The 14,611-nt window shown below is 43.6% G+C and overlaps 1 protein-coding gene across 1 annotated transcript in view; it reads left to right on the forward strand.

Annotated features, from left to right (window-relative positions):
* Positions 1-14,611, forward strand: part of LOC139412165 (protein ENTREP2-like) — a 134,816-nt gene that overhangs the window by 28,833 nt on the left and 91,372 nt on the right. The gene's annotated exons all lie outside the window — the stretch shown is intronic.

The raw sequence follows: 14,611 nt of genomic DNA on the forward strand, positions 1-14,611 counted from the left end.
TGTTTTTGTCAAGATGAGTGATGAGAAGAGGATCATCCAGCTCATTGGGTATCTCACTACACCCCAAAATGCCATGTCTTGAAATATGCAGACGGATTAAAAGTATGTTCACATTCTAATACTTCTGACAGACAACGTTTTTGCTCTGCCCATAACTTTTGGACTTTATAGCATTTCAAGAAAGCATTGACTATTGAGTCATTATTAGTTTTACACTTAAAACATCCCGTTGTGCTGTAGAATTTGTGAATTGTGAATTGTCTCTTGTATAATACATTCTATGTATTAGTTTATACTGGATTAAGTGTATATTTTAGTACACACTGTCATTTTGTTAGTTATACTCCTACATTCCCTGCATCTTGTGCCAACATCAGTTATTTGTCTTCCAATAGTTTGTCTTTTTTTCTAAGAGATTGTCAGTTGGATATGGTCTCTGCAGGGTTTTGTGTATCTTCCCTATCATATGAACATCATTTTCTGACTCAAATAAGATTTCCCTTCAGGTCCAAAATATTCCAAATCACAATTTTGTGATACAGTATGTAACTTTTAAGTTTCATGTATTTGGTCAGTTCAAAATTACTGTTTAATTATGTCATGGTTATAAATGTATTTCCTGTTACCAAGTCATTTACATTTTCTGTGACTTTAGTTTCCCATGTGGACCAATTTATCAGTGAATTCTGAAAAGCTATTCAAGGATTGTTCCATAAGGTTGGGCTTTTAGGGAGTGATATTGGTTCTTGTAGAACACGGTTTCCTTTTCTTACATATTGTTATGGTGTTGTTCATGTTCTTAGCTTTATCCTTTGAAAATAGACATGTGAAAATATTCTGGGGGTGAGCATGTGCATCTTCAATATGTTCACATTGTTGCTCTTTAGTGCATTTAACTATATGTGGCAAGTAAAAGCCTTGGGTGGCGAGTTGATACAATCCCAAGTCTTCAAGGTTAAAACCAATCTCAGGCTTTTTATTCTAAACTCAGAAAAAAATGAAACGTCCTCTCACTGTCAACTGTGTTTATTTCCAGGAAACTTAACATGTGTAAATATTTGTATGAACATAACAAGATTCAACAACTGAGACATAAACTGAACAAGTTCCACAGACATGTGACTAACAGAAATAGAATAATGTGTCCCTGAACAAAGGGGGGTAAAAATCAGAAGTAGCAGTCTGTAACTGGTGTGGCCACCAGCTGCATTAAGTACTGCAGTGCATCTCCTCCTCATGGACTGTACCAGATTTGCCAATTCTTGCTGTGAGTTACCCCACTCTTCCACCAAGGCACCTGCAAGTTCCCGGACATTTCTGGGGGGAATGGTCCTAGCCCTCACCCTCCGATCCAACAGGTCCCAGATGTGCTCAATGGGATTGAGATCCGGGCTCTTCGCTGGCCATGGCAGAACACTGACAGTATGGCTGGTGGTAATGTCATGCTGGAGGGTCATGTCAGGATGAGCCTACAGGAAGGATACCACGAGGGAGGAGGATGTCTTCAACGCACAGCGTTGAGATTGCCTGCAATGACAACAAGCTCAGTCCGATGATGCTGTGACACACCGCCACAGACCATGACGGACCCTCCACCTCCAAATCGATCCCGCTCCAGAGTACTGGCATCGGTGTAGCGCTCATTCCTTCGACGATAAACGTGAATCCGACCATCAACCCTGGTGAGACAAAACCGTGACTCGTCAGTGAAGAGCACTTTTTGCCAGTCCTATCTGGTCCAGCGATGGTGGGTTTGTGCCCATAGGCGACGTTGTTGCCGGTGATGTCTGGTGAGGACCTGCCTTACAACAGGCCTACAAGCCCTCAGTCCAGCCTCTCTCAGCCTATTGCCGACAGTCTGATCACTGATGGAAGAATTGTGCTTTCCTGGTGTAACTCGGACAGTTGTTGTTGCCATCCTGTACCTGTCCCGCAGGTGTGATGTTCGGATGTACCGATCCTGTGCAGGTGTTGTTACACGTGGTCTGCCACTGCGAGGACGATCAGCTGTCCGTCCTGTCTCCCTGTAGTGCCGTCTTAGGCCTCTCACAGTATGGACATTGCAATTTTTTGCCCTGGACACATCTGCAGTCCTCATGCCTCCTTGCAGCATGCCTAAGGCACGTTCACGCAGATGAGCAGGGACCCTGGGCATCTTTCTTTTGGTGTTTTTCGGAGTCAGTAGAAAAGCCTCTTTAGTGTCCTAGGTTTTCGTAACTGTGACCTTAATTGCCTACTGTCTGTAAGCTGTTAGTGTCTTAACGTCCGTTCCACAGGTGCATGTCCATTAATTGTTTTTTGGTTCATTGAACAAGCATGGGAAACAGTGTTTAAACCCTTTACAATGAAGATCTATGAAGTTATTTGGATTTTTACAAATTATCTTTGAAAGACAGGGTCCTGAGTTTATGAATGTTATTTGCCCATATAAAAGTATGTTGTGACAGAGTACACTATTTTAAAGAATGTCTTCGGTGGGGTAATTGGTATTACTGAAAATAAATGCAAAAACTTTAGCAGCCTTGCCATTCTAAAATAGGTTTATTCTACCTATACGATTCATGGGAAGATTATTCAATTTAATTAGATCAGCTTTCATATTGTTAAGTAATGGAATATAATTATCTTTATATATTTATTGTCACTTATTAAGCATCCTAAGTATTTACTATTTTTGTGGTCCACTTAAAGGCTTGCTGTAGGTCGTGAGATATTGTTTTTATTTTTCCTATTGCCATTATTTTGTGTTTTTTTGGGGGAAACCATGTGTTTGATGAGCTCGATTACCATTCATTTTATTCCATTCCAGCCATTACAATGAGCCCGTCCTCCCCAGTTAAGGTGGAGAGGAGAGAGAAGGAGGAGAGGAGATAAGATCACAGGTCTTTGGGGCCAGGCAGGTGGTATAGAAATAGTTCTGGCACTAATGCTACAAGTCACAGTCCATCCCTGTTTGCTCAGTGTGAGAGAGGTTGGCAGGCTGTCCCACAGCCGATCCACATGGTGTGAATGACTTTTATATTTCACCCCAGTCCAGGCTGTTTCACTTGGCTGAAGTTTAGCTCCGTTATGTCTCTCTCCCGGAGGCCATGCTGCAATATAATCCAGACTCTGTTTGATACTGTGTGTGTGTGTGTGTGTGTGTGTGTGTGTGTGTGTGTGTGTGTGTGTGTGTGTGTGTGTGTGTGTGTGTGTGTGTGTGTGTGTGTGTGTGTGTGTGTGTGCGTGTGTGCGTGTGTGCGTGTGTGCGTGTGTGCGTGTGTGTGTGTGTGTGTGTGTGTGTGTGTGGCCTTCTGGGTCCTGTGGTCTCCCAGAACACATTCTGGCTGATGTCCTTCCTCTCCCTGACCAACACCCTGACAACATTGAACCCACTGCTCAGAGGACAAGCTTATTCAATTATAATTTCCATGTCTCTCCTGATGGGATGGCAGCTATTACTGGCTAAGTTGATTTTCTCCTTCATTCTAGGCTTCCCCTTTTGATATTTGAGATGGTTTGGTTTTGTGGGATGCTGCATTAGAAATACTATGCCTTCGAGGTGGCTAGTTTCATTTCAGAATGAATCATGTATTGAATTATATATAGGTCTTTTTTCCCTCACCTCTGCTTTGTTATGCTTCATTGACGTTCTATTACAGTATTCACTCCTATGAATGGTAGAATCGATCCTTAGTGTTCTTCACAGGGTCTGATCAATAATCACACAATTCCTTTAGTCTGAGTACACAACACATTTTGGAGCCACGGAGGACTCTGCATTAAAAAAACAGTGGTCAGCATGATGATAACGAATCACAAGTGTGTGTGTGTGTGTTTTGCAGACATCATATATCTTGAAGTTCTCTTTAAAGAGGAACTTTTAAGAGCTTTGAGATCGGCAATGATACCTTAGTATCCTGTTTCCTGTTTCCTGGGCTGCTCCATCTGTCATAACAGGGCTCCCTCCCTGAACAATAAAATGAATGTGGCCATTAAGTAGCACAGCCATGTGTGAATATTTCCGAGCATCCTACATTAATAGCTTGTTAAATGTGTTTTTCTTCTTATAGGAGGCATTTGAAATGAGCTGCCAGGCAGATACTGTACGTTGTTGGGCTTGCTTTGTGGAATATGGAGGCACAATACGGTTGGCACTGTGGGGATTACTTTTCATTCCAGCGACTGGTAATAATGGACGTTTGAAAGACCAGTGAGAGACGTATCATGTCACAATATGAACAATAATTGTTTCTTCCCCAAATGTTTTTCTTCCTCCAGCTGAGATGTACTGACTGCATTAGACTGTCATCATTCAGTACGTCAAACTATGTTCCTAGAAGAAAATAATAGTTATAATAGTAAAGATATAAACACCATTGTTGAACCGCTTCATTGTTTGGCTTGATTGGCTGCCTGTTACTATAGCAACCATATACCATACTCTGCATTCTCATACTACAGTCACACTGCAGCCTCCACTTCCCTATACCCTCTCATCTCTATTGTCACTCACACTGTACGTGTTCCTCTTGGCTTCCTGCTGATGTTCATTTGATGTTTGAACGTGTTGAAATCCCAGCATAACATGGTTGGCTGTGGCTGAGGAGGGGAGGGGAGAGAACAAAGGGGGTAGGCTACCGCTGCTGCTGCCATTTCCTAAACTAGCTGGGGAGCAATGCTGAGTGAAAAAGATTGCAGGGAGGAGAAGTGTGAGATAGGGAGGAGGTGTAGCGGGATAGGAGGGAGGTGGAGAGGGGAGAGGAGGGGGAGAGCTGTGCCACACAGGGAGCAGGTGAAGCAGACAGGGAGGTGCACTAGATGAAGTCAATTACACACAGGCACACAGCTGCTTCCTACTGTACTGGTAATGAGTTTCGCCTTTCCACGTCTCCACCCCTCTCTCATTAGCTGGGATGTGGCGACCAAAACATTGCTATGACAAACGTTTTTTCTTAGGCCCTGTTGCTTTCTATGGACAGAAACCTACCCTCACATTTCCGTGAGATGAAGTTCCATTGTGACAAAAATTCCTGAGAAACAGACAGCCAGCCAGACCTGGAGATGAGCAGGGAGGGCTATGTTTGAAGGGGTCACCTAAAGCAATTTATGTTTATGGCTGGAGAGAGCAACAGAGATCTTATTTGTTGTGTACTGCGAAGAGGAATTTCAAAGCCTGGGAGCAAAGAATCTATGACAAAATGGCATCTTGCGTTTGATGAGGTAATGTGAGTATCTCATTCGTGTGCGAATTTCCCCCGTGTTTTAATTCAACTAGAGGCAGCTCTTGATATGGAGACACATACGGTTCTCTGTTTTCTGACATTTCTTGCTCTCTCCAGCCTCATTGTCTCTCTTCCTTACCCCCCCCCCCGTCTCCTGTGGAGGCCTGTGTAGAATGATGGAATGAGCTGCTTCTGAACGGGCCCATGAGGTGTGGCTTTTAGAAAGGCCAACCCCAGTGGGGCCGGAGCCTGTGCCCCACAGAGAAGTGACAGTGAGAGACAGACAGACACACACACAGGATGACAGACAGACAGCCCTGCTGAAAACCAGCGTAAAGCTGCCTGTTCATTTGAAATTGGCTACTGTATAGTGGGCCTATACACACTGCTGTAACAGGCACTTTTACACATCAACCAGGTAAACATGATGTCTACTGGTGGCGTATTTTATCTGAAATGATAGTTTGTGAAGAGATAAGAGGTGATCCGTGATTTGGTAGTTGGGTCTCCCTGCCTTGAGTTCTCCCCTGACAAAGAAGGATGGCTCCACACATCTCTCTCTCTCTCTCTCTCTCTCTCTCTCTCTCTCTCTCTCTCTCTCTCTCTCTCTCTCTCTCTCTCTCTCTTTCTCTCTCTCTCAAGATCAGGAGGACACAGGGCTGCACACACACCAGCATTTGTCACTGGTGAGTGCCAGCCCTCACACGCCCACTGTGTTGCCATGGCCACTTCTCCGAAGGGGTGTGTGGAGAAGGAGGCTTCTCTAGGGGAGTCACTCAGGGCAGCAGACTTATGAATCTGTCACAATGGGGAAGGATGCTTTACATCACCCTATCTCTCTCTGTCTCCCTCTCTCTGTCTCTCTCGCTCTCTGTCTCCCTGCACTGTGGTGTGTGTGCTCTTTCATTCTTTGTTGCTATGTGTGCTCAAGCAAGCTAGAGCTCTTGTTGTATTCTTCAGAAAAAGAGGTAACAGTACTTAGTGTTCAATTGTTTCGATCCCATACCTTTGTGTTCCAAAAGAGTATGACTTTAAAGATGGTACAGACCTTTGGTTGAGGACAGGAAAACCAGGGGCACGGTCAGGCATTAGCAGACCAATGGTAGAGATAGTGTTATTAGAGGGAGGAGGGATACTGGTTTATTTTGGGCTGCGGGGCAGGGTGACTCATTGAGAGTGACACAACACAAGTATGTGTGAACTGTGTGAAGAGACGTGTTGACAGGGCTGTCATCATTAGCACCCTCTCACAACATTTGTTGGGAATATGGACTCTTTACACCCACTGATGCTGCTGTCTCAGTGGCCAGCTGATGGTTTAATCTAGAACCATGGTGGAAGCCATTGTGGACTCTATACTGCCGTCAGTGGACAGTGTTTGACCCCAACCTGATAGGTCACGCCACCTTTGTAACACCTTCATAGTGGTCAAAGAGACTTGATTATGTGGTTGTGTTGGAATAACCCCAACTTCGTCACGGACTGTTTCACGGCTTTGTCAAGACTTGTTGTCAAGAATCTCCTGTGCTGCTTGTAGTGTTCCTTAATGGCGAGGAGAGTCTTGGGAAAGATTTGTCCAACTATGACAGGAAAAGGGAGGCCACGTCGGGGAGAACCGGATAAGGAACGGTCGATCAGCCAACCAACCTCCTGCTCCTGCTTTGTAACTTTGCTGTTAGAACAGTAAAAAGTCACGTCTTGCCATTTTCACAAGGCTTTACTCTCTTTAAGAATCAAAGTCCAGTTGTAGGCTGTTCCCCGGTTCTGTGTGCAGACATATCATATACAAAACCCTGTGAAATTAGAGGTCGCCAAATCTTGCCCGGTCAAGATGAAGAAGTCAAGGTTACAGAATGGAACCTGGAATTGTTCGTGTGTATGCAGTGAACTGGAAACTCACATTTGTGACAAACCACTAGATTCCCCCACAGCCCTTAGCACTATTGATCGTCTATTTTTCAGACATTTAAACTACTTGGATAACTTTGTCTAATATTAGAAAACTAGTACTAGGATTATCTCAATCACCTTAGTAGTCACCTAAGTAAAAACGGTTGAAATTGCACAATGTGTGTCAACTGCAGTGCAAAATATACAGCAGATATTTGACCACTAAGTTGAGTTACTATTGGATTTGAAGGGATAATCCATTTATCATTTGACAATATTTATAATTTGAATGTGTTGCCCAATGTCTGGTATGACCTCTGTGGATAATGTGATTGTGTGTATTTGTGTGTGTGTGCATATATATGTGTGTGTGTGTGTGTGTACTAGTAAGTGTGTGTGCTGTCCATGCACTTGTGTTTCTACAATATTGTATCTTGTCTCCACGCCACTTCATACTATCCTAGTGAAGATGATATATTTGCTTTTTAAAGCTAAAGCAAGTTTGCAATATTTCGGTTACTGCTCAAACAGTGATTCATTGCAATAGATTAGTTCTGCTAGTGTTTGGATCAATATATTAAATTACACAAACCTCCCAAAAGGCCAATAGTATTCTCTTTTTTAATGGAAATGCGTAGGAACACCGCTACTGTTTTCTCAAAAGCTGATGCACATTGATTTGTGGGGGCACTTTTATAAATTGAGCTCAGCGCTGAGATCAGTGTGCGTGTGTGTGTGTGTGTGTGTGTGTGTGTGTGTGTGTGTGTGTGTGTGTGTGTGTGTGTGTGTGTGTGTGTGTGTGTGTGTGTGTGTGTGTGTGTGTGTGTGTGGCAGTCTGACTCACTGAGCTGATACAGCTGGGTGGTAGTGGGAGGGGGTTTAGGCTTTGCACATGTCTGTTTATCACCTCACACCCAGCCATATTTTCTCAAGATTATCATCCTGTCTCTTAGTATCATTGTGCATGGGCTTCCCAGCTATGGCTTCTCTTATAGCATCTGGCTCATGTCAGTGGACTGTAGATCAGCTCAGCTCAACTCAGCTCAACTCACCTTGTTAACTGGATCCTGGGCTGATGACCTCTTTGTTACAACAGAAATACAGTAGAGTTGTTCTGTCTTTGTGTGTGTGTGTGTGTCCCTGTGTGTGTGTGTGTGTGTGTGTGTGTGTGTGATGTCAGCGTGAACCATGAATGTTATTCCAGCAATAGCACAGCATGGTATACAAGTTGTGATTTTCACCAGACTTTAAATGTTCATGAACACTATTTCAGCTGACACTGTTTCAGCTGACAGACACTGTCTGCCGGTAACCTAGTTAGTCTGTTTGGCTCGGAATATACAGTACTTAGCAGCAGGTGGCTGTTAAATGGGTTGTCAGTCAAAGATGTATTTTTCTTTAGGAATTCAGAAAATAATGATATTATTTGCACAGTGTATAATGCAGGCTAGGAGCTTGGGAGAAATAAACCAAATGATAGAGAAAAACCTGAGAATCCTAATTTCCCACTACAATATAATAGTGTTAGTAGTGTAATAGTGTTAATAGTGTTTGGTCACTTTATTGGAAAAGAAACATCAAGATCATCGTGCACTTTCACCACCCTGTGAAGTTCGTCATCATTTATTTCATCTGTAGTTTAATAAACTGCATGGTTTCCCGAGTCGTAGTGGGAGGACCACACAATATATCATCGCGTGACTCCAAGTTTACTTCGATAAGATGGTTGTTATATCAATATTTGTGCATAAAGGCGTTTCCACCGCCATTTCTCGCATAATTAATTTTACCAACACAAAAAGATACCACCATGTTGAACAAACAAATTATCTGTCTGCATTTATAAAATGATATGGAAACTTCCTATTTCCATCACAGCTGTCGTGATTTATTTTTATACGGTATGACTTTACCCACATATCAACTGTGGATGGAAGCGTGGTTATTGATACACAAAGACTGTGAACCGACATTTAGCCTTCAGACACATGGTCACAGAGCCCAGTCAGACCAGCAGTGAGAGCTAAATGCTTTTACAATGTTTTTGACAATGGTTTATTGGTGGGAATTTAGTCATTATTGACACATTACTAATAAATTACAATAAAATCATTTTTTAGTAGTATTGCTAATAATGACTAGATTGTTGTTTGTTAAGATGTGTGTGAAGATATGAGTGCCCTTGTATCTGTCCACAATTCTGTAATGCTCTCTGAGTGAGAGAATCAATTAAATGACTTCATGGAGACCTATTAGTAGTGAAAAGATCAAATAAATAAATGTCTAAAATCACATCTTGGGTACCCTGCTGTGCCGTTGCCTGGTTGACATATGTAGACACACACACACACACACACACACACACACACACACACACACACACACACACACACACACACACACACACACACACACACACACAGGGACACACACACACAGGGACACACACACACAGGGACACACACACTAACAGACACACAGGGGGACGCACACTAACAGACACACAGGGGGACACACACTAACGCACACACAGGGACACAAACTCATACAATGACTTTAGCTTGTTATTTAAGATTTGTGTGCGGCAAGGAATGTGCTTATAACTTTAAGTTTATGAAAAATATCTCCTTCGTTTAGCCCAGCCCACCCCTTCGGCCTTAATTGGCTATTCTGTTAGCTGGTCCAGTGAATGGCATTGCTTGTGGATAGTGATACACACTCAGGAAGGACAGAATCCCTGCTGTCTGTCTCTAACACAGCAGCCCTGCTTTTAGGAATACTACCTATAATTATAATAAACTGTAATTAGCGTGGCTGTGAGAGCCCTTGCCGCAGATACATTAGTGGCCTCTTCTGCGCTAGGGCACATTGCTCTTTAGTGTTCTGTCTGGAGCGTGGTCAGTAATGAAATGATACATATGTTGACAAGGAAGCACACCACAGGCCAAAAGGGGTCATTAGTGAGTTTATAATCGTTTTGAAGGATGTTATATAAGGCCACCGTTAATGACAAGGCTGATCGCTCCTTTCCTGTTATTCTCCTCAGTTGACACAGTGAAAAACCAAGAGAATCTTATTTTTCAGTTTCTCCAGTCTCGAATATAAGTCCCTTGTTGTGCGGCCTGAGGCTCAGAGAGATAGTAGCTAGTTTAGACAGAGGCTGTTAGGCGTGGTGCTGTCCTGTGCTGTTCAGCATGTTTACCGGACGCTTCAGGGGATCCAAATGAGATTACATTACTGTCAGATGACATGTTTAGAATTCACTCTATTCATTGGTTAACCAGAGTAAAGCGATAGCAGCAGCAGCCTCAGTGAAATAACTAGAGACATCGTATGTGGCTTGGGATTCCCGAAGTTAAAAGAGAACCCTAAAACCAAAACCAAAATCATTCTGATATGCCCACACACCAAGCAACACCACAGGGGCAGACATTTGACCAAAACAATCGTTTAAGTGCAGTTTTTGCTTCTCTGCCACTATTGAAATTGGACCCCAGTGAAAATATAAGACATTCCCTGCAGTATCAGTGATTTATGATTTTAGAGCTATTGAGGGGAAGATTTAATCACGAACATAATCAATGATTTTCATTCATCTTCAAATGTCAATTGTTACATTTGATCACAACAAGCATGGTATTTTTTTTTTTTAGCTTGTTACAGATCCTAAGCTAGTTTGTTTCTAACACATTTACATGATATGTAAATTCTGGTTACGTTTCCCACTACGGGTTGGAAGTTTTCGATAAGCTTGTAGTTGACCCGCCCTTTGGCAACAAACATGTCTATGGTACAGTGTACAGTATAGCCGTTCTAAACCCTGTAATCTGCATACATTTACCATCTATTAACATTCACAGCGGAGTGTGTGTGTGTGTGTGTGTGTGTGTGTGTGTGTGTGTGTGTGTGTGTGTGTGTGTGTGTGTGTGTGTGTGTGTGTGTGTGTGTGTGTGTGTGTGTGTGTGTGTGTGTGTGTGTGTTAGTCACATGATCAACCCTGCACATGACACTGAATGTTAACACCTTCCTGAGGCCCCTGGAGCTCTTCTGCTCCACAGGTAACAACTCTGTGTGCTCCATGCCATTATAGAAACTACAATCACATAGGTGCAAGCAGGGCCATATAAAGGTGTACAGAGTGCAGTACGCACTCTGGGTGCAAGACCTTAAAAGGAACCAGTCAATTTGTCCCTTTAAGGAGATAGCTTTTGAAGTGCTGTCTAATCTTAACTTTAGTTGAACCTACTGATAGCATTATGTGATTGCTACGCGATTCAGTAGCTTCCTGAATAAAAATATTTTCTTTCTATCAGCACATGTACTCTCACACACAAACATGTTGACATTTATCATAAACACAGTAGACTATAAAGGTATGGGGGTTGTAAATGGGGCTGTGAGAACTCTGTGTTCCACCTCATAAACTTGATGCTTTCCCCACAGCGGTAGCATTATATACTACTTGGCTCTCGGTAAAGCCGCAATTTTACAGTCAAAACACCAGGGAAACGGCTCTGATCAAATTGCTGCTCAACTCTGCAACAACGAGAGGCTCTTAAAACCAACTCCCTAGGAGAGGCTCAGTGTTTTACAGAACACCTAAAGTAATAGACCTGCATGGGTACCTACCTACCAACCTACCGTAGACCTGTGTCCTCTCCTCAAAGCACATCTAGCACTGCTTCCATCCAGAGCTCAAACAGCCCAATTGTTGGATTCTGTAAACAAATTAAATCAGTTTCTCCTCCACAACTTCTCCCTCTCCTGTGCTTCAGGCAGTTCAGTGTACCTGCTCTGCTGTGCATGCCGAGCTACCGTGGTGGGCGGTAGAGGTAGTGGCCTAGGGTCCACAGTGTGTGTGAGGACATGAAGGAGTGAGGGCGAGGGAGAGGAGAAGAGGGGAACAGAACAACAGTAGGCCTGGCTGTGTCCTGTGGGTGAAGGAGTGAGGGAGGGAAAGGTAGAATAGAGGAGAGGAAAGGAGCGTAGATGAAAGGAGAGGAACAGAACAACAGCAGGCCTGGGTGTGCCCTGTGGGTGCTGCCGCCTGTCGCTTCCCCTCTAATCTCCTCTTCACGGGGCCTGTCCCATCCTCTCAGCTCCTGCTCAGTGTGGGGGGTGATGTGTAAGTGAGAACATTACCCTACTCACTGATGGATCAGCCCTCCTAACCACTGGGCCTGTGTGTGTTTGTGTGTGTTTGTGTGTGTTTGTGTGTGTTTGTGTGTGCGTGTCCACAAAGAAACACAGCGGTTTGTGAGTCTCTTGTGTTATGTGGTTAGTTCTATCATGAGGCCTTGATTGGGCTCTGCGACTCACAGAATAACTCAGTGACTGACTGGCTTTCATCTCCGCGCCTCTGGATGCCAGCTGCGATGGTAGTCATTATTTAGATGCGTTAGATGTGTTCGCTCTGTGATGAGAAAGAATGTCCCGCCCGTACAGAATCAAAAATAAACGTCAAACTGATCAGGTTTTGTGAAGATATGTCCCCTTTTTACTGCAACCCATACTAGAACATAATAATCATGGACAGCACATTGTTGCGTTGATTCCGCAGGTTAGTGATTCAGATAGATCAATCCAGACTTTGTGAGAGCGGATGGATGCAGTCATTCAATCATGGAAGATGATGATGGCTCGGCTCGGCTGTTCCCTGCTAATTGCGTCTTGAAGCCATCAGTCAGCCACTTCCCTGTAAATTACTGGGTCCTGTTCTTTTTAGATGTTTGTTTAATGAATTACAAAATGTGTGTGTGTGCTGAGGAAAAACACTTTATTTCCAACCGAGCTTTCCGCTGTGTCGCGTCGTACTTGGTTGCAAACAGAGTAATGAAGGATCAATAGAGATGGTGTTTCATCAGAGGAAGAGCAGAGAGAGAGGAAGAAAGCCCTTTTGGCTCAGATAGAATAGGTATTATTGAAGGATTGATTCCTGGTGTTTTGGTCCAACTTGGCTAACCCATCATTGTTATCAAACGCTGCCTGTCCTCCACAGCCACTTTGGGTGGTGAAGGACGTGTTGCACTGTACAGGCCCTGGGATGAGAGAGAGAAAGACCGAGTGGCCCTCCACCACTCCAACACGACGTCAATGCAGTTTCCTTAAAGCCTATTAACATACATCACAACATGTTCTACAGCACAGAGACTATGTGAGATGGCCTTCATTTAAAGGAGATAGACCCATGGAGTCGGTAGGATTAATTTTACAGCGTGGCTCTGACCGGTCAGAATGAACGCCTGATTCAGCTGTTTTAACACTAGCATCACTCTATTGGTCAATTACAAAGAAGGCCCAGATGAAATTTGACCAGCTCACTTCACGCCAGATTTTTCCCGTTGGACCCAGGATGCTGCCTCGCCGCTTTAACCAGTAGGCTGCCAGCCGCCCGGTTGTCGTCTGCTCTACAGGCTGCGCCTGAGCAATGTGTCTTACTGAGTCCTGTATACTCTTCTGGGAACTTCAGCCACTCCTTCAGAGCTATGGGGTTCTGTGCATTGTTTAGTCTTGAAAAGACACAGTGATTGAAAATGATTCAAACTCCTCCTCAGAGCCTTTTACATGAGGGTTAGGCCGGTCAGCGCACACACAACCACAAACAAGCACACACACACACACACACACACAGACACAAACGTTTACATCTAAGTATAAGCGAGAAAAAGTAGATATCTCCCCTGGTGTGGAGTGAGTTACATCATATGCTGTTAGAGCAGTTTCATTGATCACTAGACTATTTAGCCGGGGTATTCAACTCTTACCCAATGACGTCTGGAGCCTGCTGGTTTTCTGTTCTACCTAACCATAATTGCACACACCTGGTGTCCCAGGTCTAAACCAGTCCCTGATTACAGGAGAACAATGAAAGAAAGCAGTGGAACTGTCTTCGAGAACTGGCCACAACTTTAAAAGAGTATAGGAATGCCATTATATACTGAACAAAAATATAAAAGCAACATGCAACAATTTCAAATATTTTACTGAGTTGTAGTTCATATATGTAAAATAGTCAATTGAAATAAATTCATTAGACCCGAATCTATAGATTTGAATGACTGTGCAGGGGCGCAGCCATGGGTGGTCCTGGGAGGGCATAGGCCTACCCACTTGGGAGCCAGGCCCACCCACAGGGCAGCCAGGCCCAGTCAATCAGAATTCGTTTTTTTTCTCACAAAAGGGCATTATTACAGACATAAATACTCCTCCCCCCCCCAACACTTGAGACATCTGTGGCATTGTGTTATGTGACAAAACTGCACATTTTAGAGTGGCCTTTTATTGTCCCCAGCACAAGGTTCACCTGTGTAATGATTATGCTGTTTAATCAGCTTCTTGATATGCCACACCTGTCAGGTGGATGGATTATCTTGGCAAAGGAGAAATGCTGAGTAAGAGGGATGTAAACATATTTGTGCAAGAAATTTGAGAGAAACACGTTTTTTGTGGCATGGAAAACTTGTGGGATCTTTTATTTCAGCTCATGATTCATGGGACCAACACTTTACATGTTGTGT

Source organism: Oncorhynchus clarkii, chromosome 6, assembly GCF_045791955.1.
Source record: "Oncorhynchus clarkii lewisi isolate Uvic-CL-2024 chromosome 6, UVic_Ocla_1.0, whole genome shotgun sequence".
In the NCBI taxonomy this organism is placed as follows: domain Eukaryota; kingdom Metazoa; phylum Chordata; class Actinopteri; order Salmoniformes; family Salmonidae; genus Oncorhynchus; species Oncorhynchus clarkii.